The 25,759-nt window shown below is 42.2% G+C and overlaps 1 protein-coding gene and 1 long non-coding RNA gene across 4 annotated transcripts in view; both read right to left on the reverse strand.

The window, feature by feature from the left end:
• The window catches only part of LOC115205035 (X-linked interleukin-1 receptor accessory protein-like 2), a 237,290-nt gene that overhangs the window by 111,119 nt on the left and 100,412 nt on the right, over nucleotides 1–25,759 (reverse strand). The gene's annotated exons all lie outside the window — the stretch shown is intronic.
• On the reverse strand, nucleotides 7,116–10,404 carry LOC115205464 (uncharacterized). Of its 3 annotated transcripts, XR_003880620.1 has the most exons (7): nucleotides 10,315–10,404; nucleotides 10,029–10,166; nucleotides 9,115–9,193; nucleotides 8,192–8,369; nucleotides 7,742–7,990; nucleotides 7,287–7,394; nucleotides 7,116–7,170 (listed from the first exon to the last, which is right to left on the reverse strand). It is a non-coding gene; the product is annotated as an uncharacterized LOC115205464 (long non-coding RNA). The 3 variants fall into 3 exon arrangements; XR_003880621.1 differs by having other exon boundaries at nucleotides 8,192–8,291; nucleotides 10,029–10,346; XR_003880619.1 differs by having other exon boundaries at nucleotides 10,029–10,346.

The raw sequence follows: 25,759 nt of genomic DNA on the forward strand, positions 1-25,759 counted from the left end.
TTGGTCTAGTTATTAGCCATATGGGTGGTGGCGTTAAGCGGATCCCTGTAATTGGTCTAGTTATTGGCCATATGGGTGGTGGCGTTAAGCGGAGCCCTGTAATTGGTCTAGTTATTAGCCATATGGGTGGTGGCGTTAAGCGGAGCCCTGTAATTGGTCTAGTTATTAGCCATATGGGTGGTGGCGTTAAGCGGATCCCTGTAATTGGTCTAGTTATTGGCCATATGGGTGGTGGCGTTAAGCGGAGCCCTGTAATTGGTCTAGTTGTTAGCCATATGGGTGGTGGCGTTAAGCGGAGCCCTGTAATTGGTGTAGTTATTAGCCATATGGGTGGTGGCGTTAAGCGGAGCCCTGTAATTGGTCTAGTTGTTAGCCATATGGGTGGTGGCGTTAAGCGGAGCCCTGTAATTGGTGTAGTTGTTAGCCATATGGGTGGTGGCGTTAAGCGGAGCCCTGTAATTGGTCTAGTTATTAGCCATATGGGTGGTGGCGTTAAGCGGATCCCTGTAATTGGTCTAGTTATTGGCCATTTGGGTGGTGGCGTTAAGCGGAGCCCTGTAATTGGTCTAGTTATTAGCCATATGGGTGGTGGCGTTAAGCGGATCCCTGTAATTGGTCTAGTTATTGGCCATATGGGTGGTGGCGTTAAGCGGAGCCCTGTAATTGGTCTAGTTATTAGCCATATGGGTGGTGGCATTAAGCAGAGCCCTGTAATTGGTCTAGTTATTAGCCATATGGGTGGTGGCGTTAAGCGGAGCCCTGTAATTGGTCTAGTTATTAGCCATATGGGTGGTGGCATTAAGCGGAGCCCTGTAATTGGTCTAGTTATTAGCCATATGGGTGGTGGCGTTAAGCGGAGCCCTGTAATTGGTCTAGTTATTAGCCATATGGGTGGTGGCATTAAGCGGAGCCCTGGTTAAATGTGGCTTGCAACTACACTTTTGATGTACATTTCAACATAGCAGTTAACCTCTCAGCATTTTGTTTTGTGGCTTTTATCGCGTCGTGTTTTATGAGTTCATAAAGTTTAGCCCTAGGCATTGTAGGCCTCACTGGAGCTCTATTTACTAGTGAAGTAAACGACATCTGTCTTGCTTCTGTGGATTCCCATCTTAGCGTCAACAAATCTCTTTTTATCGATGCACTACTATCTATGGCGTTGTTAAGCTAAAATGAATCTGTAAATTACATGAATGAGAACAATGACAGAGAAATGACAGAGAAATATCCACATCTGTTTGACTGATGACCTAGTGACAAGAGGCGCCCCAAGGAACTCCCTTTCATCAGACTACAGCAGACCTGGAGGCAGGATAAAGTGCCTAAGGGGGCAGCAGAAATCGATGAGGGGGCACAATTTTTGTGGGTTCTGGCAATGGAATTATATTGAATTCTGATTATATCACACTACAGTGCCTTGCAAACGTATTCAGTCCTCTTGGATTTTTGTCACATTTTATTGTGTTACAAAGTTTGATTGAAATGTATTAAATAGTATTTTTTGTTATATTTTATAATTTTTTATATGCACAAAATAATAAGAATTATTATGATATATATATTTTGTAAGATTAATACAAAAATGAATCACTAAAATAAAAGTATTTAAACACCTTGTTTAGGTAAACCTAAATTATTTCAGGAGTAAAATTTGGCTTAACAAATCACATAATAAATTACATGGACTGACTCTGTGTGAAAAAATAGGGGTTAACATTCTTTTTTTATGACTACCCCTTCCTCTGTCCCCTACACATACAACATCCATAAGGTTCTTCAGTCAAGTATTGCATTTCAAGCAGAGAATCAACTACAAATACCAGGGAGCTTTTGGAAATCCTCATAAAGAAGGGCAGTGATTAGTAGATAGGTAACAATAACAAATCAGATATTGAATAGCTCTTTAAGCATGGTCTAGTTTATAAGCATGCACTGCATTATGTATTAAACCACCCAGACACACCAAAGATACAGTCGTCCTGAACTGAGCTGCAGGACAGGAAGGAAACTGTTCAGGGTATGTTACCATGAGGCCATTGGTGATTTTAAAACAGCTACAGAGCTAAATGGCTGTGATGGGAGAGAACTGAGGATGGATTAACAACATTGTAGTTACTCGGAAGATACATTTCAGTTGAATGCATTCAGCTGTGCAACTGACTAGGTATCTCCATTTTCCCTTTCCACAATAATGACCTAAATGATAGAGTGAAAGAATAATACAAATGTACAAAATATTCCAAAACATGCATCTTGTATGCAACAAGGCACTAAAGTAATTCTGCAAAAAAAACATGGCAAAGGAATACACCTTTTGGCCTAAATGCAAAGCCGTATGTCTGGGGTGAATCCAACACAACACATCACTGAGTAACTGTCTTCATATTTTCAATCATTGTGGTGGCTGCATCATGTATGGGTATGCTTGACATCAGTAAACACTGGGGAGTTTTCAGGATAAAAATAAATGGGATAGGGAGGGCTAAACACAGACAAAATTCTAGAGCAAAACCTGCTTCAGTCTGCTTTCCACCAGACACTGGGAGATGAATGTACCTTTCAGCAGGACAATAACTTACAACGTAAGGCCAAATCTATTTATGGAGTTGCTTACCAAGAAGACAGTGAATGTACTTGAGTGGCAGAATTACAGTTTTGACTTAAATCTGCTTGAAATACTATGGCAAGACTCGAAAATGGCTGTCTAGACATGATCCCCAACATCTTGACAGAGCTTGAAGAATTTTTAAAATAATAATAGGCAAATATTGCACAGTCCAGGTGTGCAAAGTTATTATAGACTTACCCCAAAAGATTCACTGCTGTAATCGCTGCCAAAGGTGTTGCTAACATGCATGGACTCAGGGAGCTGAATAGTTACGCAACAACTATATATATATATATATATATTTTTTTTTTTTATGAATCTGTAAAAAATATATATATTTTTTTCTTCCACTTTGACATTACAGAGTATTTTGTGCAGGTTTTTGACAAAATAATCCCACTCTGTAACACAATAAAATGTGAAGAAATCCAAGGGGTCTGAATTTATTTTGCAAGGCATTGCATACCGCAATAAACATAAAGTTCAAATGCAGAGACTTCCGAGATCATTGAGTGCGTCTGAAGTGACAGGTAGGCTACAGTATTCACGCTTGTATCAGCACAATGTATCAGCGCCCTACAGCTAGGCCGTTTTAGTCATGAATATAGACTACAAGATAGGGTAATTCACCTAATACAAACAGCCTATGTGAATGCAGCTGTACAGACCGCTGTCGTAACAAAATAATGCAAACGAAATGAAAATAGTAGCCTAGTTATTCATGCATGCAAAACAAAAATACTCAATAGCAGTTTGGCTTAAAATACCGAACAACTGTGAACGCGAACGAATGAATGTGAACAGAACAAAATAGCGGTACCAAGGAGTAGGCCTCAACAAAATATCAGATCGATACAGGTGTGACACAATCTATATTCAGGATAGTTACATTAACAGTAAACAAACGCAGTAAACAAAAGGTGAATGGAGATCCAAATAACAAAAACAGTCTACAGCCTACTTCAGTGAAATGCAGCCTACAGCCTACTTCAGTGAAATGCAGCCTACAGCCTACTTCAGTGAAACCAGCCTACAGCCTACTACAGTGAGATGCAGCCTACAGCCTACTACAGTGAGATGCAGCCTACAGCCTACTACAGTGAAACCAGCCTACAGCCTACTACAGTGAGATACAGCCATGCACAGCTGTCTTGACAAACAAATAGGCCTATAGGCTTGCTCATGAGTTCAGCAACACGTTGTGATATGGCACAATACACCTCTGTGAATCAAATTCGACCCATGTAGCATAAACACGTTTCCAACACGTACAGTTCCATTTACAACACAGAAAACAATATGATACTAAGACAACCAGAATAGAATGAATCTATCGCTATGATGAAACATACCAATATTTAGCTGCAGGGGAGTCATTTGGATTCTTGCATTGGAATTATATTGAATTCTGCTTATATCACAATAAAAATAAAAGTTAAAATGCTTTTGACTATGAAGTGACAGGTTGGCCCTAAATCTACGAATGAAATCTATGAATTTGCCTGCATTATGTACTCTATCATAGCCTAATTTATTTGGGGCTAATTTACCACCTGAGTAAGTGGAAACTCAAAAGTCATTAGCTAGATCACTAACTCTAAAGATAATACCCACTCATAGTAGCCATGTACTAATCTAACAGCACATTTAATGTCCCAAAAATCATTGCATTGGTAGCCTACCGCCCAATGAGGCCTATGCACTCACAATGGCCAATGCACATTTCGCACGCTCCATATCTCAAAGCCATATCAAATATATTTGTAAAATAGTTGCTATTGAGTTCCTAATTGAGAGTTGAGAAATAAAAAGTAAGCTATATGTACAGAAAACAGAAAACATTCTCTCTCCAGCTGTGACAACAGCAGTGTTTTCCCAGCACTTGGATTTTAAAATGTTCTACAATCAGAACACTTTTCTTTCTCTCTGAGCATTTCTTTCCCCTGGGAAAGGAGAGAGAGTGACTCACTCAACACAGCAGCAGGACCCAGTAAAACAGGTACAGGGGCAGGCAGGCAGGCAGACACTTTCATTACAGGAATCATGAGGATAATGTACTTTCCTGTTCAACCAAATCATGATTTTAGCCTCCTAAAAAATAGGATGTTTATAGTGAGGGTCGCAAAATGTGACTAAATGGTGGCGGTCTGGAGCCCTGCCTTGTAGGCTATTCACTGAAGACACACTCTCTAACTTTTCTTTTACTTCAATGAAAGAATCCTCCATCTTCGCAATCAACAGTAGCTTTCCATAGACCCCCCTCCCAACACGCACCGCGCCGCGTTCTGGCCATTGTGCTGACAGCAACAGCAGAGCTACAGATTTTGCGCCAACCTGTCACTCACTTTTGAACTGAGGCGGCTCAAGTTTCAACTGAAGGGGCTAAGACCGGGCTAGACACACACACGCGCACGACCGCACACGCACACTCTCTCTTAAGTGTGGAGAGACATAACAGCATAACAGGACCAGAGGGAAACAGTCTTTTCTCACTGTGCGGATGATGAGGCCAGAAAGAACATTGCACTATGAAGTCTTTCATTGCACTATGAAGTCTAAGGGCCAAGTAGCCATTCTAAGACTAGCCTAAGTGAGACTGCCCACAGGGCTATAAACTCACTCAAGCTATTTCTAGGACACTGACACAAGACAAAGAGCACAGTGGCTAAAATATTTTCAGCAGCCCATCAAGACATGCCCAAATGGGTCCTTTGTAATGCACCTGATGACTGCTTATTCCCTAGCTGCAGAGCTTAGCTTCCCACTCCAAACCACTCACTGGAAGAAATGTAACTAATCTGACACTAATGTTTTTCATTCCTCTTCTCATGTTCAATTGAATCATATTGCATAAAATGTCTTAGGTTAATAGCGGATGTTATTTCTGTGAGAATCTTTATCATTTTATTGTCTTAATATGAATATGACAGACAATCTCGCTTTAAACACAGTCAGCCCCCAGAACACATTTGCATAATATGACACACTTTGTCCAGACACTTTGCATCATAACAGTTTGTTATGTTTATATATAAAATATGGATACTTTATCAGGGACTAAAAGGAAATACTTGTGTTAGTTCTAAGCTTGATGACATCCGTACTCCAGACTGGCTGCAGTTCCTACGTGTCCTGTTTTACGGGGACACAACACTACGTTTCCATTATCATGCATGAGGCAGGTGCATAACAGCAGACTATCTCAGTAGGTGGGCTGCCACTGCATTTCCGTAGAATCCTCAAGCACTTTTCCAAACCTCCATTTCAAAGCTAATGCTTCAACAGAACCCAAATCAAACACATTGATTTGTGACAAGGAGACAAATCTGTGTGTTTGACAGCCAATGCTGTCTGGAACAATTAGAAGGGGAGGTTTAAGTTGGGCCCAATGGCTGTGTGGGAATATTTTTGCATAATTATACAGGACTGTGTGGAGCTCTCTGGAGGAGAAAGGGGAGCAGAAGCTGGCTGGACTGGATCATATCCTGTCTCGCAGCACCTGACGCAAGCAGTGAATCATACATACTACGCCCCCTACAGGGATGAGTCTCGTCACTTCCGCCCAAGCAGGCCCCTCTGTGAGCTTTTCTTTTCCCCTTGAGGTCTTCTGTCACGATACGCTTACCTCTGCAATCTGGGGACTATGCATTTTCCCTGGAGGCCCCCACACAGCCAGGGCCAGATCATGTGCTGTGACAATTTAGCAGGGCCTTGCCTGTAGAGATACTGCAGTTCTTTGACGAGGAGCCAGCCCACAAGTAGCTATGCACTACAGGTATTTAAGAAACCACTCGGTACAGCAGCAACAAGGTAAGTGGATGGGAGAAGAACATTCAACACCATGTTGTGTTTTTAGGCAAATCTTAAAGGGAAACTGCAGCTGCTGATTTGGCCTTGTTTTTTGGTTTGATGTGGTGTTTCTTTGGTGTGTCCTTGCCATCACCAAGACACACCCATCTGTCATAACCTTGGCCACAGCGGTTTCCCCCCACTCAATCACAACAAACAAACCTCCTGCAGGTTGAGTTCAATAACTACAGACAGCTGTATGGGGAGATGCCGGAGGAGGCTTCGAATAGGTCAGTAGACTACAGACTACAGAAGAATGCAATTGCTGAATTGATGTAGATATTCTAAACTAAGAGTTTTAATAACTTTCAAATGTAGTAACAGGTCCATGTAGAATAAACAACCCTTTACATAATACCATAGAAGCAGTGTTCTGCTAATAAAACTATGTGAACCTTTCAAATTCCATTGTCATTCCCAGCCGATAAAGATACTTTGACTATCAGCATTTTGTCTGGTGCTAATGGGGCTACCTTGGCAAACATGTCCGAGTGGAAATACCTTCCTGTGTGGTATCCCATAGTTCCCTGATCCTGGTCTAGAATAGACAGGGTTTCTCCCCTCCCCATATTGAGTGATATCCAATTAAATAATAAAAAAGACAATACAAGTAAAAGTTGTGTGTAGTAAAAAATATATTTCAAGCCCATCTGTCAGTCTGGACTTCATCACATCATCTTGCAAGTCTCCATGTGCTGGCTCCATACATGTTTCTGTGAACAAATACACACATAGTCACTGTTCTATTACCAATGACTGTTGGGATAGGTCATATCTGACACACAGATAGGTACTATGTTGAAGTTTCAACAGGTCAGATAAAACCTACCCAATTCTGGTCTCCCGATCGACAACAGTTGGTGAGCAGGCAAGAGGTGAGATCTTTACCCAAGCCCCATTGACGGCCATAGCAGCATAGATCAGCTCCTGGCCACAACTGGTCGGTTGCATGCACACACACACACACACACACACACACACACACACACACACACACACACACACACACACACAGAGCACTGATTACATTATCGATGATTAGCCTTGAGGAACCAACCTGATCGCTCCGTTCACCTTTCTATTTCACTTCAGATATCATAACATGTGAAGTGAAATAGAATGGTGAACACAGCGATCAGGCTGGTTCCACTAGGCTAGGTAGGTTATGCTCTGGATATTATATGCATCTAAGAAGTAGAAAATAAACAACAAATAATGTCAGTTTACATAAATGATGTTTCACAATTGGGTTATCAAATGTATCAAAGTAATGAAGTGGGTTACCTTCTGTATTTGTACAAATGATGAGCCTGTGAAAGCTGTTGCTGCTGACAGGTGCAGGTTGCTGGCCATATACTTGCCAACATGTGGCTGACCGTTCCATTCATAGGAATGCTCACAACAAGGGCATGTCTGCATGATGCCGATGAGGGCCCCCTTGCTCGTCTTCTCTATGCTGCATGTTCTGCTGCAAACTGGACGTCTCCACAACTGCAGCAGGCAATATTATGAGGTGATGTGGACTGGGAGGGCCTGTGACAGGGTGATATAATAGACAGCCAAGTGGTAAATTGCATTTTGTAAAAAAGAAAAGGACAAAGCTTTTTGATAATGCACTTCACAACCAAAATGACTCTACCAGTTGTAGCTGCTTGGCTGGGGAATAAGCCTACTAGTTTATCAACCCAGGTTATTTTTAATACAACTTTTCACATTTCATATAACACACATTACCTGTCGTTGTTGATGAAGCCATCTGTGTCATCAGGGCAGTAACTCAGGTCACTATCAGAGGCCTGATGGCGTATCCTTTTCATAGGAGTCGAGGGAGATTCTGGCAACAACGGAGGAAGTGTCACAAGGGTACTTCTGTCGCATTACACATTTTTATTCTGAGGTCTTGCCTGACAAGCTGTGAAAATAGCAAGTGAACAGTGAGTTAAATAATTTTTTGAGGTCGCTAAACAATTGCAATTACATTGCTGGACATGTTATGATCTGGCTAGTCACAAGAAAGAGCCGTCGATTTTGGACATTTGAAAAGGTCCTGAGGACATCAACATATGCCTTCGTTGATGCTGACCCCCCCAAAAAAAGATGGCACTGCATTGGGCTTGAACTCAAAAGGTTCAGAACCAGAGTTCACTGCTTAGACCACCACACCACAGCAGTTCACAATTCCCAAGCAAGCAGGGAGAGTACTAGATTATACTTAATGGAAAAAGCACATTGTTTTAAGCCTTCCCCAAACCATAACAACTCAGAATTAATACCTAAACCCTTTGAGTTGTTTCTGTTTTAACCCTGTAACTACATGGAATTTTTTATTTGACCTTTATTTAACCAGGCAACCCAGTTAAGAACAAATTCTTATTTACAATGACGGCCTACCCTGGCCAAACCTGTACAGCGCTGGGCCAATTGTGCACCGCTCTATGGGACTTCCAATCACAGCTAGATGTGATGCAGCCTGGATTTGAACCAAGGACTGCAGTGACGCCTCTTGCACTGAGATGAAGTGCCTTAGACCGCTGTTCCACTCGGGAGCCCCACAATTAACCTTGTAACCACACAGAATGAATAGGTCCAAAAATTGATGTTCATCCAATTACAGCAAATTCCGAAGTGAAACTATGAGATCGAGTTGGTTATGATACCCTCCTTTGTTCCTTCTTGTAGGTCCCAGGATCCGTTCAAACCAAGGGCATCAGTCTGGCACCCAACTGTACACTTTGTCTAACAGAAAAACAGGGCAAAAATGGTCAATATCCCTCAATTATAAACATAGCTCAAGAAATAATGTACTCATTTGGAAGCTAATTCTATGCATTATAGATGTAGACTGACTGGCTCCAGATTCGATTAGATTCAGGCCGGTGATGCCATTACACTATGCAACCAACTGTGACATGTTTTGCTATGTCCCTGGGTTGGTTTGAGTTTGTTGCTGCTAGTTAGTACACTGTTGTAGTCAGACATGAGTTAGCTAGTACCACCATAGCTGCATCCAATATTTATTTGTGCCTTAGACATGGGTTGCACCTCTGAGGCTAATGTGACTGTTTAGTCTAAATTACACAAATTTAGAGTGGCATGAAAATACAGTGACATATTAAAGTAGGCAAATAATTAGTAGGAAACAAGTTTCCCATATTATGATGGCACATTTACTTTAGAGAGATCATAATATTGCCATTAATGTTACTAGCAAAGTTCGTCAAAAATAGCTAGCAATGCTAATGTTAGCGAGCTAAAATACGGTGGTCCCTTCAATGTTAGTTAGCTGGCTAAAGATATACTGCATCTAAAGTCAATCTGGCGACATCACAATCATGACAAAAGGTTGTCCTACTAATTATTTGCCTTCTTTTGAAACGTTATCGTGTTTCCAAGCCAAATCCGAGTTGTATTGAGGTAGGCTAACGCATTAGCCAGCTACCTAGATAGGTAGTTAGCTAGTTAGGCATCCAGCTAGTTAACATCAGCTATGCTAGCGATGATAGTGATAATGATTATCAAAAAATACAAAAACAGATACATAACCATATGGTCTAGCTACCGGTATACTCACCACCACTGGGAACCAACGAACTCCATCCACCTATTCTGCATGATAGGGTCCTTCGGCAGGGCAGGCCATAGTTGTTGGCTGTGCAATAATGGTCCTTTGGCAGGGCATGCAAACCATAGTTGTTGGCTGTGCATTCTGCTGTAAGCATACATTGCGTTATGTTGTATTAATGGATTGTCAAAGAAAGGAGTAAATCGCAGCCTCTTGCAATATTGAAATTGCATATGTCAATATTGCAATTTCGATCTGAATTCGATTAACCGTGCAGCCCTAATTCAATACCAACCTTAATTCACTCGTTGTGATGCACTGAGGTTTCAAATACCGTTTTAGACCAGACTGACTTTATGACCAAAATTATACTATTTACACGTTGTAGTCAATTTTTACAATAGACTAAATGTTTCTGACTCATATGAATGCCACATACAGTGCATTCGGAAAGTATTCAGACCCCTTGACTTTTTCCACATTTTGTTACGTTACAGCCTTATTCTAAAATCTCATACATTTGTTTTAAATCTCATAAATCTACACACAATACCCCATAATGACAAGTGAAAACAGATCTTTAGACATTTTTGAAAATGTATTAAAAGTAAAAAACAGACCCTTTGCTATGAGACTCGAAATTGAGCTCAGGTGCATCCTGTTTCCATTGATCATCCTTGACATGTTTCAACAACTTGGTGAAAGTAATCCTGTGGTAAATTCAATTGGACATGATGTGGAAAGGCACACACCTGGTGATATTAGGTCCCACAGTTGACAGTGCATGTCAGAGCAAAAACCAAGCCATGAGGTCAAAGAAATTGTCCGTAGAGCTCCGAGACAGGATTGTGTGGAGGCACAGATCTGGGGAAGGGTACCAAAACATTTCTGCAGCATTGAAGGTCCCCAAGAACACAGCGGCCTCCATCATTCTTAAATGGAAGAAGTTTGGAACCTCCAAGACTCTTCCTAGAGCTGGCTGCCCGGCCAAACAGAGCAATCAGGGGAGAAGGGTCTTGGTCAGGGAGATGGGCGAACATTCCAGAAGGACAACCATCTCTGCAGCACTCCACTAATCAGGCCTTTATGGTAGAGTGGCCAGACAGAAGTCACTCCACAGTAAAAGGCACATGACGGCCCAATTGGAGTTTGCCAAAAGGCACCTAAAGACTCTCAGACCATGAGGAACAAGATTCTCTGGTCCGATGAAACCAAGATTGAACTATTTGGCCTGAATATCAAGCTTAACGTCTGGAGGAAACCAGGCACCGCTCATCACCTGGCCAATACCATCCCTATGGTGAAGCAAGGTGGTGGCAGCATCATGCTGTGGAGATGTTTTTCAGCGGCAGGGACTGGGAGACTAGTCAGGTTTGAGGGAAAGCTGAACAGAGCAAGGTACAGAGAGATCCTTGATGAAAACCTGCTCCAGAGCGCTCAGGACATCAGACTGTGGCGAATGTTCACCTTCCAACAGGACAACAACCCTAAGCAGAGTGTGGCCCAGCCAGAGCCTGGACTTGAACCGGATCTAACATCTCTGGAGAGACCTGAAAATAGCTGTGCAGCGACGCTCCCCATCCAACCTGACAGAACTTGAGCGGATCTGCAGAGAAGAATTACAGAATTACAGGTGTGCCAAGCTTGTAGCATAAGAAGACTTGAGGCTGTAATCGCTGTAATCGCTGCCAAAGGTGCTTCAACAAAGTACTGAGTAAAGGGTCCGAATACTTATGTACAATTGATATTTAAGGTTAGTATTTTTTATAAATGTTTTTTTTTTTCATTATGGGGTATTGTGTGTTGGTTGTTGAGGGGAGAAAAAAAATGTAGTCCATTTTAGAATAAAGGCTGTGACGTAACAAAATATGGAAAAAGTCAACGGGTCTGGATACTTTCCAAATACACTGTAGGCTGTTTCAAAAGGGATCAGTTGGTTTTTAGGGGCAGTCACCACAACAAACTTGAGTTTGCTGGTTACCTTGACCACCAATCGATTAAAACAGCTCTTCTATTTACAAACAAGCAAACTGACAGGTGGACAACAAAGCCTGCGGGCCCTGATGCGAGTCACTGATGATGTCATGGCACCTGGCTAACCTTGGCCAAGGCGTGTGGCGTAGGGAAGTGCCGACTCAGCACTGCGCTGACAGCCATCAATTCCCTGTGCACTGATGAGAGCAGAGACATGACTGGGGTGAGCCTGAGCGGCATAGACAGCCCTGACACAAATTCTCTCCGTCAGGCACTCCTGCCCCTGCCCCAGCCGGCACATGGGTGTCTGTCGGCATTGGGGTGATCTGGGAACGCTTACGGAAAACTCCCAGCAATAGGGATGCTCCATTTTAACCCTACAAATAAGACAATAGAGAACTTTCCACTCGTCTAAATGGACAACCCAAGCACAAATGCTTAAAACAGACCAACTGATGTCGCTTCGAAAAATACCTATTAATATCTGTGTGTCTGATCTACTACAATAAAAACAAATAAAATGAACTAAGAGCTCATCTTGATTATCTTTGAAACCACACACAGTCACAGACTAGCCTACACCTAATACATCAATGTCTCTCTTCAGTAAAAACTCATGTGGGACATTCTCATACATGAAATATGTAAATCACAAACTGTGACAGAGATCCAAGTCTGTGAGTTACATACTGTATGTCATGGGGCTGCTACCACGCACGGCGCTGTGCTGTGCTTCCTGCTTATTAAAAGAGTGTTCCTCACAAGCCTTAAAGAGTCTTAATTAGAATCCAGCCCCTTGTTGAGTAGGTCTCCCGTGAAACTCTTACTGTGGCAAGTGCTCCAGAGCCAGGTCTGGGGGAGGTCAGTACGGAGCCAGGCTGATCTCCATTTCCATTGATTAGTGCCCTCCAACGTAAACGTCATGGACCACCTGTTCTGCCTCACTGCAGGAGGTGGCTAGCTAACCGTGTGGACAAATAATGTGGAGGGGAAAAGGTGTTGTATCGATGGGCAGAACAACCTAATGTGGAGGAGAACAGGTGTTGTATGGATGGGCAGAACAGGTGTTGTATGGATGGGCAGAACAGGTGTTGTATGGATGGGCAGAACAACCTAATGTGGAGGAGAACAGGTGTTGTATGGATGGGCAGAACAGGTGTTGTATGGATGGGCAGAACAGGTGTTGTATGGATGGGCAGAACAACCTAATGTGGAGGAGAACAGGTGTTGTATGGATGGGCAGAACAACCTAATGTGGAGGAGAACAGGTGTTGTATGGATGGGCAGAACAGGTGTTGTGTGGATGGGCAGAACAACATAATGTGGAGGAGAACAGGTGTTGTATGGATGGGCAGAACAACATAATGTAGAGGAGAACAGGTGTTGTATGGATGGGCAGAACAGGTGTTGTATGGATGGGCAGAACAACATAATGTGGAGGAGAACAGGTGTTGTATGGATGGGCAGAACAACATAATGTAGAGGAGAACAGGTGTTGTATGGATGGGCAGAACAGGTGTTGTATGGATGGGCAGAACAACATAATGTAGAGGAGAACAGGTGTTGTATGGATGGGCAGAACAGGTGTTGTATGGATGGGCAGAACAGGTGTTGTGTGGATGGGCAGAACAACATAATGTGGAGGAGAACAGGTGTTGTATGGATGGGCAGAACAACATAATGTAGAGGAGAACAGGTGTTGTATGGATGGGCAGAACAGGTGTTGTATGGATGGGCAGAACAACATAATGTGGAGGAGAACAGGTGTTGTATGGATGGGCAGAACAACATAATGTAGAGGAGAACAGGTGTTGTATGGATGGGCAGAACAACATAATGTAGAGGAGAACAGGTGTTGTATGGATGGGCAGAACAGGTGTTGTGTGGATGGGCAGAACAACATAATGTGGAGGAGAACAGGTGTTGTATGGATGGGCAGAACAACATAATGTGGAGGAGAACAGGTGTTGTATGGATGGGCAGAACAGGTGTTGTGTGGATGGGCAGAACAACATAATGTGGAGGAGAACAGGTGTTGTATGGATGGGCAGAACAGGTGTTGTGTGGATGGGCAGAACAGGTGTTGTATGGATGGGCAGAACAGGTGTTGTATGGATGGGCAGAACAACATAATGTGGAGGAGAACAGGTGTTGTATGGATGGGCAGAACAGGTGTTGTATGGATGGGCAGAACAACATAATGTGGAGGAGAACAGGTGTTGTATGGATGGGCAGAACAGGTGTTGTATGGATGGGCAGAACAACATAATGTGGAGGAGAACAGGTGTTGTATGGATGGGCAGAACAGGTGTTGTGTGGATGGGCAGAACAACATAATGTGGAGGAGAACAGGTGTTGTATGGATGGGCAGAACAACATAATGTGGAGGAGAACAGGTGTTGTATGGATGGGCAGAACAGGTGTTGTGTGGATGGGCAGAACAACATAATGTGGAGGAGAACAGGTGTTGTATGGATGGGCAGAACAACATAATGTGGAGGAGAACAGGTGTTGTATGGATGGGCAGAACAGGTGTTGTGTGGATGGGCAGAACAACATAATGTGGAGGAGAACAGGTGTTGTATGGATGGGCAGAACAGGTGTTGTGTGGATGGGCAGAACAGGTGTTGTATGGATGGGCAGAACAGGTGTTGTATGGATGGGCAGAACAACATAATGTGGAGGAGAACAGGTGTTGTATGGATGGGCAGAACAGGTGTTGTATGGATGGGCAGAACAACATAATGTGGAGGAGAACAGGTGTTGTATGGATGGGCAGAACAGGTGTTGTATGGATGGGCAGAACAACATAATGTGGAGGAGAACAGGTGTTGTATGGATGGGCAGAACAGGTGTTGTGTGGATGGGCAGAACAACATAATGTGGAGGAGAACAGGTGTTGTATGGATGGGCAGAACAGGTGTTGTATGGATGGGCAGAACAACATAATGTGGAGGAGAACAGGTGTTGTATGGATGGGCAGAACAGGTGTTGTGTGGATGGGCAGAACAACATAATGTGGAGGAGAACAGGTGTTGTATGGATGGGCAGAACAGGTGTTGTATGGATGGGCAGAACAACATAATGTAGAGGAGAACAGGTGTTGTATGGATGGGCAGAAGAGGTGTTGTATGGATGGGCAGAACAGGTGTTGTGTGGATGGGCAGAACAACATAATGTGGAGGAGAACAGGTGTTGTATGGATGGGCAGAACAGGTGTTGTGTGGATGGGCAGAACAACATAATGTAGAGGAGAACAGGTGTTGTATGGATGGGCAGAACAACATAATGTAGAGGAGAACAGGTGTTGTATGGATGGGCAGAACAACATAATGTAGAGGAGAACAGGTGTTGTATGGATGGGCAGAACAGGTGTTGTATGGATGGGCAGAACAACATAATGTGGAGGAGAACAGGTGTTGTATGGATGGGCAGAACAGGTGTTGTGTGGATGGGCAGAACAACATAATGTGGAGGAGAACAGGTGTTGTATGGATGGGCAGAACAACATAATGTGGAGGAGAACAGGTGTTGTATGGATGGGCAGAACAGGTGTTGTGTGGATGGGCAGAACAACATAATGTGGAGGAGAACAGGTGTTGTATGGATGGGCAGAACAGGTGTTGTATGGATGGGCAGAACAACATAATGTGGAGGAGAACAGGTGTTGTATGGATGGGCAGAACAGGTGTTGTATGGATGGGCAGAACAACATAATGTGGAGGAGAACAGGTGTATGGATGGGCAGAACATAGTAGAATAAAACAGTGAAATGTATTTTATGTAGAGGTGCTGACTAACGGCAAATAAACTATAAGCTATAAAAAATAAAGTGAGTCGCACACCCTATATATAAACTCCCAGTAATTTATTGGGTAAATCACCAACGTTTCGGCATCACTGTGCCTTCTTCAGGATCAATGCTTGAACCAGGTTATGTAGACGAACAGTGCAATTAGTGCAATCAATGACAACAGTGAGGGGTGTGTCATAATTATTGAGTTAATTAGAATGAATTGAGTGAAACTGTTAAAAAAACAATAGTTTATAGCATATTGAATATATTAGGCTATAGTTATCACATGGGAACATGACTCAATATTGTACATAATATTTACATCAACATACATTCTTGTTCAATTCAATTTCACATATATGTTTAATTGTTTCCTATTTCATTTAATTTCTGTTGTTACATGTCATCTTTTGGTTCAACCATAATAAATAATAAGCATAGACTAACAGTTACCAACTAACAATTGGTAACACACTACGCCGTGAAGGACTGAAATCCTGCAGCGCCCGCAAGGTCCCCCTGCTCAAGAAAGCACATATACATGTCCGTCTGAAGTTTGCCAATGAACATCTGAATGATTCAGAGGACAACTGGGTGAAAGTGTTGTGGTCAGATGAGACCAAAATGGAGCTCTTTGGCATCAACTCAACTTGCCGTGTTTGGAGGAGGAGGAATGCTGCCTATGACCCCAAGAACACCATCCCCACCGTCAAACATGGAGGTGGAAACATTATGCTTTGGGGGTGTTTTTCTGCTAAGGGGACAGGACAACTTCACCGCATCAAAGGGACGATGGACGGGGCCATGTACGGTCAAATCTTGGGTGAGAACCTCCTTCCCTCAGCCAGGGCATTGAAAATGGGTCGTGGATGGGAATTCCAGCATGACAATGACCCAAAACACACGGCCAAGGCAACAAAGGAGTGGCTCAAGAAGAAGCACATTAAGGTCCTGGAGTGGCCTAGCCAGTCTCCAGACCTTAATCCCATAGAAAATCTGTGGAGGGAGCTGAAGGTTCGAGTTGCCAAACGTCAGCCTCGAAACCTTAATGACTTGGAGAAGATCTGCAGAGAGGAGTGGGACAAAATCCCTCCTGAGATGTGTGCAAACCTGGTGGCCAACTACAAGAAACGTCTGACCTCTGTGATTGCCAACAAGGGTTTTGCCACCAAGTACTAAGTCATGTTTTGCAGAAGGGTCAAATACTTATTTCCCTCATTAAAATGCAAATCATTTTATAACATTTTTGACATGCGTTTTTCTGGACATTTGGTTGTTATTCTGTCTCTAACTGTTGAAATAAACCTACCATTAAAATTATAGACTGATCATTTCTTTGTCAGTGGGCAAACGTACAAAATCAGCAGGGGATCAAATACTTTTTTCCCTCACTGTATGAAGCATTTCACTGTTAGTCTACACCTGTTGTTTATGAAGCATTTCACTGTTAGTCTAAACCTGTCGTTTGTGAAGAATTTCACTCTTAGTCTACACCTGTTGTTTATGAAGCATTTCACTGTTAGTCTACACCTGTTGTGTATGAAGCATGTGACAAATAATAGTGGATGCACTCTTTTTTTCTCCCTCCTTTGCCTTCTTTCTTTCTTTCTTTCTTTCAGGCTTGGCTCCTTTGCATATCTGGATAAAAGAAGATTAACTACTTACTCTGTGTAAGAGATCATTCAGGCTCCCGAGTGGCGCAGCGGTCTAAGGCACTGCATCTCAGTGCTAGAGGCGTCACTACAGACCCTGGTTCGATCTTTGGTTTGATCCCGGACTGTATCACAACTGGCCGTGATCGGGAGTTCCATAGGGCAGCGCCCAATTGGCCCAGCATCGTCCGGGTTAGGGGACGGTTTGGCCGGGGTAGGCCGTCATTGTAAAAAATAATTTGTTCTTAACTGACTTGCCTCGTTAAATAAAGGTTAAATAAAAAATAAATATACTGTGCCATGTTTTCCACTTCATGAGTACAGTGATAGATATAAACATTCCTTTATCATGTCACATTATATGATGCTGTCTGACATACAACAGGCCTCATCTAAATCAAACCCGAGAAGAAAGAAATTAGCACTGATCTGATTATGCCTGTGGAGAAATAAGCAGTTAGGAGCAGACTGTAGCTCCAAAGGAATAACTGTAAAATCATACATCCCTTTTTATGATAGGTGCCTAGAGTTAAAACACAACTTAAGCTTCCAGACCACAACCAGCCTCTGGACCAGACGTACAAGACAACAAGTATGGGGTGTTTTTAGAATATAGATTTTTTAAGACCAAACAAGCAAACTGTATACCAGCGGAAGACAAACAATTATTTTGGCAGATTCTATGTTCTGTTCTGGTGCTATTGACTGTGATGATGGTGGGTCACTAACCCAGGCTGTTCTGGTGCTATTGACTGTTATGATGGTGAGTCACTAACCCAGGCTGTTCTGGTGTTATTGACTGTGATGATGGTGGGTCACTAACCCAGGCTGTTCTGGTGCTATTGACTGTTATGATGGTGAGTCACTAACCCAGGCTGTTCTGGTGTTATTGACTGTGATGATGGTGGGTCACTAACCCAGGCTGTTCTGGTGCTATTGACTGTGATGATGGTGAGTCACTAACCCAGGCTGTTCTGGTGTTATTGACTGTGATGATGGTGAGTCACTAACCCAGGCTGTTCTGGTGTTATTGACTGTTATGATGGTGAGTCACTAACCCAGGCTGTTCTGGTGTTATTGAATGTGATGATGGTGAGTCACTAACCCAGGCTGTTCTGGTGTTATTGACTGTGATGATGGTGAGTCACTAACCCAGGCTGTTCTGGTGTTATTGACTGTTATGATGGTGAGTCACTAACCCAGGCTGTTCTGGTGTTATTGAATGTGATGATGGTGAGTCACTAACCCAGGCTGTTCTGGTGTTATTGACTGTGATGATGGTGAGTCACTAACCCAGCTAGTACAGTTAATGGGCTCTGAAGGAAAAGATTCAATTGGCTTTTCCAATTCCCCTTTTCCCCCCCACAGCAAATTGAAGCTATGGAATTTCAAAGCGTAGGTGACAGAGAATTCATATCTCAATAAGTCTTGCCTTGAGGGAGGTCTTATCGTGCATTTAGACATTTCAAAGGAAATGTTTGACGATACACAAGAGGACGGGCTACCAAACAAGCACACTGTATCCCAGTGGAAGACACACTGTGGATTACCCTTCCTCGCATTTGAAAGGATATATGCCCAAATGTCCAAATCCTTAAGGAACTAGAACCACAAAACTTCAGTTCAATCTTTTGTTACCCCAAGATCTCCACCGACAACTGTTACATGAGTTCATGTAGTCATCACAATCAGACAGGTGGGACAGATGAAGATGTTCGTAGAAATAATGTTTGAGAGCGAGAAAGCCTCCTGAATAGTAACCGTGGTCCAAAGACATTATAAGAATAACCAGCAGGTCTCTGTCACATCTGACAGTCGAGGGAAACAAGTAATGTCATGCCAAAGGAGAGGCAGGAGGGGAGAAGGGTGAGACTCCCAGGGAGCGAGGAGAGAGAAACATAATGCCCTTTCCCCAGTCCAATTAAAGTTCAACGAGCTGGGGTCAGCCGGCCTGCCTGACTCTCCTTAAGCAACATTTCGGCATCCATGATAAAAATCAGTCTCCTGGGGCCACTCTTCCTCAGCTGACAGGCAGAAGGGGCTCTGTTGCTGCTTGCCGAAGACGGATCAGCTCAGACAAGCAGCCATACTGACAAGGGCCATGATATAGTATTTATTACACATCTAAATGGGACAGTAATTCTCATTAACATCCCATATGCACATCTCTATGCAAAATGGTTTCATCCAAATGACAGTATAAGAGCTATAAAACACTTGATCCAATATTGAATCAAGGTCACTTAACTCACTCATGCATGTTACACATCACATGCACGCTCTATTGGTCCACATGGTATGACGTTAACGATGAACTGTTATTCGGTTAGCTGCTGAAAATACATTTGACCAGTCATGCTTATCGGTCTATAGGTTAATTTGCATAATTGATTGGAATTAAATTGGTGCCAGAATTGAACAAATCTCGTCAGTCATAAAACCGGAACACTGTCAACTGGAATGATCATTTTGCTGTAAATAGTAATGTACAGTGAGTTTATAGAGTTATAAAATAGCTTGCTTAATGTCAACTGATGGCTCTATCTCTAGTCAGACTGAGCCGCAAGCAAGCCAGAGGGAGACTCGTTGCATGGCAACTCATAAGCAGGCTGCAGCAGCACAGGGAGCAGCAGAGGGAGAGACCGAGAGGAGCAGCACTCAGCAGCTAACAACAAAAGCTAAGCTAGCAACTGAAAAGGTTTCTTAGCATATATCTCCTGTTCTACTGGTTTTCATATCAACTTTCTTTCGTTGTCCAGAAGCCAAAGGCATTATCCTAGTCATATTAGCAACCCATTCTAGTTGTTGCATTTTTAGATTTTGCCTCTTTCTAAGTTTAAAACTGTGAGATGTTAGTCTCAGTCACATGAAAAGCCTCAGTTGCTTCTTTTAGAACAGCGTTTTGCATTTTGGCAAATATTGGAAAATTATGTATTACATTGTCTTCTTCATTACAGTAGCCTAGTTGCATGTTCAATAATATAAGAGGATAGGCTTGCTATTGTCGCATGTTTTTTAAGCTCTTAAAGAAAAAGTTCAGTTCCTTATACCCATGCAATGTAGTTTCTGTTGGTCACATAATTTTACTGAAACGTATTTAACCATTTATTAACTGGTTAATGGGGGTTGGTTAGACCACAGCAAAATTAACCGAAATGTTTAACCTTCAATTAATAAATTATTATTTTTCCTTATTGTTTTCAATGTGTGTGGTATTTTTTTAGTGGCTCTTTGTTTAGCTTCGATTTTACTATTTTGAAAGATTAATAAACATACATTGCATGCTCCGCGTACAGGACATAACCACTTTGTTGCATGCTCTTACCTGGGGCAAGAGGCTTTCACTTAAAGGGATTCTCTGGTACTTGTGTATACTTTGTAGCCATTAGTTCTGAAAGTAGCGCCCAGAAGCTAAAAGTGGACCACGAAAATTGCATACTACATCAAATATTGGCTGGAACTCGAATTGCTAGGGGACAGGCCCACGTGGGGGGAAATGTATAGAAAATAGTGCAGCACAGCTTCCAGAAAGCAGTCGCTTTCAAACTAGGGGTTTCGTGGCTCATAGATTATGCATGTATGAACTACACATTGACACAGCCAGCCCAAAGCAGGATGTTTAAAAAATAATTACTTTAAGACTCTTAGGCCTTTCACATAGGGCTGATTAATCAATATCACACAACCATGCTCATCTACCAATATTAATATTAAACCAGGATACCATGGTTGCCCTTAGTTTGAAGATGTAATCTGGACACAGGTGTTTTATACAACAGTCTTCTGTGGGTTCTCTTTTCGACTCCGTCTGCATATTTGCAATCAAATGGCAGAATTTTCTACATCTCCTTAGCTATCATACTCTAATTCCACTGATTTCAAAAGTGGAGAGCAACACTTATGCAATTCTACTACGTGATATATTTAAAAAAAAGCCGCATTAGAAAAGGATTAGCTACACATACTGACCAGCTCATGTTATAGAGAGAAGCGTGCTACATGGCAGACCAATCCAAACTCATCTTTCGGCATGTCCAGCCCACTCATTATCTCAGCCAATCATGGCTAGCGGGAAGTTTGCTCGCTTTTTCCGTGGCTAAACCAACTAGGCTCGTAGTTTAACAATTGTATTCGTATTTACAGATGCATACAAGTTTGTTATTAAGGCACATGAAAGTTCACGTTCCAGAAGGCATTTCTTTCAAAAAACGCATTTTGATTAAAAAAAATAATAATTCTGTTCAAATGGTGCTCCTGTGAAGTAGTGATGCGCAACATACGCCTAGGTTCCTGAAACGAGTCACAAATGATGGAATTTCTTGTGGAAGAATGGTGTCGCATCCCTCCAACAGAGTTCCAGACACTTGTAGAATCTATGCCAAGGTGCGTTGAAGCTGTGGTGGACCAACTCCCTTTTAAGACACTTTATGTTTTCTCTATTTTTGTCAGTTACCTGTACGTTGCAATAGAAAACCAATGTCTCTGCTCCACATTGAATTGGCCAGAGTTTGATGGTCCATGCATTATTAATTAGATGTCATATCACGTTAATGTCCCCTCTCATAGTCCATCTATGATTTCATTGGTGGTGTCAAGTTGAAATAACCTGCCAGATCCAATTCATTCACTTTTGTAACCACTGACAGGGTCCAGTGGTGAAGGGCTGGTACACTAGTTGCCTAGCCATTTAGGACACAGTATCTGATCAAAAGGACCCCATGGTGACCCATCTATAAGGGACAGGTAATTGACACTCTATGGACTGGTAGCCATTATTATGTGTCATAGTCAGAAGCCATGAGTCACTACATCACACCAGCAGCACCACTGTCAGATCTAGAGGAGAGAAGAATGTTTTCAATTCCTCCAGTAATGACCAACAATTCCTCCAGTAATGACCAACAATTCCTCCAGTAATGACCAAACATTCTTCCAGTAATGACTAACAATTCCTCCAGTAATGACAAACAATTCCTCCAGTAATAACTAACATTCCTCCAGTAATGACTAACAATTCCTCTAGTAATGACTAACCATTCCTCCAGTAATAACTAACATTCCTCCAGTAATGACTAACAATTCCTCTAGTAATAACTAACATTCCTCCAGTAATAACTAACATTCCTCCAGTAATGACTAACAATTCCTCTAGTAATGACTAACAATTCCTACAGTAATGACCAACAATTCCTCCATTAATGACCAACAATTCCTCCAGTAATGACTAACAATCCTCCAGTAATGACTAACAATTCCTCCAGTAATGACTAACAATTCCTCCAGTAATGACTAACAATTCCTCCAGTAATGACTAACAATTCCTCCAGTAATGACTAACAATCCTCCAGTAATGACTAACAATTCCTCCAGTAATGACTAACAATTCCTCCAGTAATGACCAACATACAGGTAACTGCCAAAATAAGGGAAACACCAACATAAAGTGTCTTAAAAGGGAGTTGGTCCACTACGAGCCAGAACAGCTTCAATGCACCTTGGCATAGATTCTACAAGTGTCTGGAACTCTATTGGAGGGACGTGACACCAGTTTTGGAAAGGCCTAGTCAAATTCCAGACCTAATCCCAATTGAGATGTTATGGCAGGATTGAAACGAGTAGTTCAGACGTGAAAACCCACAAATGCCGCTGAGTTAAAGCAGTTATGCATGCAAGAGTGGGCCAAAATTCCTCCACAGCTAAGTGAGAGACAACTACAGGAAGGATTTGTTTGCAATCATTGCAGCTAAAGGCGGCACTACCAGTTATTGAGTGTATTTCTCCATCGCAACTTTGCACCGCACCACTTTGTCCACTACACATGCACACAGCTCCCCAACCACTATAGATCTGATGTAGAAATGAAAGGTGAGGCAGAGGGAGAAATGTCTAGTAGGTGTACTCAGACCAGTGTGAAACAGGCCTGTCAGCAGCAACTAGCGCCTGGACCCCGTGATGAATGAGAACTTCCTAAACCACAAAGGCCTCAGTGTGAAGATTCTGAAAAGCTCATCTAATTGTCTTTCCATGCCGTTTGTTTTAATTACAGTAGTGGGTTAGCCTCTATGCACTATGCTAAAGGTGCCTTAGATTCACCTCTCTTTAACACAAATTGGGTCATTGTGAGAGACAGGGACAAAGCCTTTCTTCATATTCCATTTGGGATTCCATCTGTCATTATTCTGAACTAGGTTGAATATTTGCTTAATGAAAACTACAACTCCCTTCAGCCCAGCATCCCAAATAGTTGTTGACTTGATTTCTCTGGTGAATGATATGATTTCTTTCTAGAGAAACAGCGTGTTGGGCTCACAACAAAAACTCAATGATAATTCAACCGACATCGGTCAATTAGTTGTTTAATAACCCCCCCCCAAACAATCATGAACCGCTCAGCACTACTGCTTTCATATTCAATTTGGAACATGTATTATGTGGGCAGTATACCTCATTATACCTCATGATTGGTCCTTATCTTTGTCACATTGATAAATTGCCTTTGTGATGTTTCTATTTACAGATCCATTCCACGCTCAATTTTAAGTGGTCAACACATGTCCTATATCAATGGCACTTAAGGCACCTGTATAACATCTCCTGTGCAATACATATTCATTTATTGATGGTTATGATCTGCCAAACATCTACCAGCGCAATCAAGCTTTTCTACATCATTTAATAAATGTCATGGCCTTAATGTGTTTTTCACCAAAGGCACTTAATCACAATTCAGATGGATGCATACTGTATCATTCATCAGTGTTGTTTAGGACCTAAATGTACAAACGATTTATTTGAGCTAAAATATCAGGAAAAAAAACTGTTAAACAAATCTAAATATATTTTAGCTTTTAGATTCTTCAAAGTAGCCACCCTTTGCCTTGATGACAGCTTTTGCACACTCTTGGGATTCTCTCAACCAGCTTCACCTGGAATGCTTTTCCATCAGTCTTTGAAGGAGTTCCACATATGCTGAGGACTTGTTGGCTGCTTTTCCTTCACTCTGCGGTCCCACTCAACCCAAACCATCTCAATTGGGTTGATGTCGGGTGATTGTGGAGGCCAGGACATCTGAAGCATTGATTGTGGAAGCCAGGTCATCTGATGCACAGCCTGGAGGTGTGTTGGGACATTGTCCTGTTGAAAAACAAATGATAGTCCGACAAACCAGATGGGATGGCGTATCACTGCAGAAATCTGTGGTAGCCATGCTGGTTAAGTGTGCATTGAATTCTAAATACATCACAGACATTGTCACCAGCAAAGCACTCCCACACCATCACACCTCCTCCTCCATGCTTCACGGTGGAAACCACACATGCGGAGATCATTCGGTCACCTACTCTGCATCTCACAAAGACACGACAGTTGGAACCAAAACTCTCAAATTTGGACTCATCAGACAAAATAACAGATTTCCACCAGTCAAATGTCCATTGCTCATGTTTCTTGGCCCAAGCAAGTCTCTTCTTCTTATTGGTGTCCTTTTGTAGTGGTTTCTTTGCAGCAATTTGACCATGAAGGCCTGATTCATGCAGTCTCCTGAACAGTTGTTATTGAGATGTGTCTGTTACTTGAACTCCGTGAAGCATTTATTTGGGCTGCAATTTCTGAGGCTGGTAACTCTAATGAACTTATACTCTACAGCAGAGGTAACTTAAAGTCATGCTGGACTGTCATTTCTCTTTCCTTATTTGAGCTGTTCTTGCCATAATATGGACTTGGTATTTTACCAAATAGGGCTGTCTTCGTTATACCACTCCTACCTTGTCACAACACAACTGATTGGCTCAAACGCATTATGAAGGAAATACATTTGACAAATTAACTTTTAATAACAAGGCACACTTGTTAATTGAAATGCATTACATGAAGGTGGTTGAGAGAATGCCAAGAGTGTGCAAAGCTGTCATCAACGCAAAGGGTGGCTACTTTGAAGAATCTCAAATATAAAATATATTTTGATTTGTTTAACACTTTTTTGGTTACTACATGATTCTATATGTGTTATTTTATAGTTTTGATGTCTTCACTATTATTTTACAATGTAGAAAATTGTCAAAATAAAGAAAAACCCTTGCATGAGTAGGTGTGTCCAAACTTTTGACTGGTAAAAAAAAGGTATGTGGACACCCCTTCAAATTAGTGGATTCTCGCTATTTCAGCCACAACCACTGCTGACAGGTGTATAAAATCAAGCACAAAGCTATGCAATCTCCATAGACAAACATTGGCAGTAGAATGGCTTTACTGAAGAGCTCAGTGACTTTCAATGTGGTACTGTCATAGGATGCCACCTTCCAACAAGTCAGTTCATTAAA

Source organism: Salmo trutta, chromosome 13 (assembly GCF_901001165.1).
Source record: "Salmo trutta chromosome 13, fSalTru1.1, whole genome shotgun sequence".
Taxonomy (NCBI): domain Eukaryota; kingdom Metazoa; phylum Chordata; class Actinopteri; order Salmoniformes; family Salmonidae; genus Salmo; species Salmo trutta.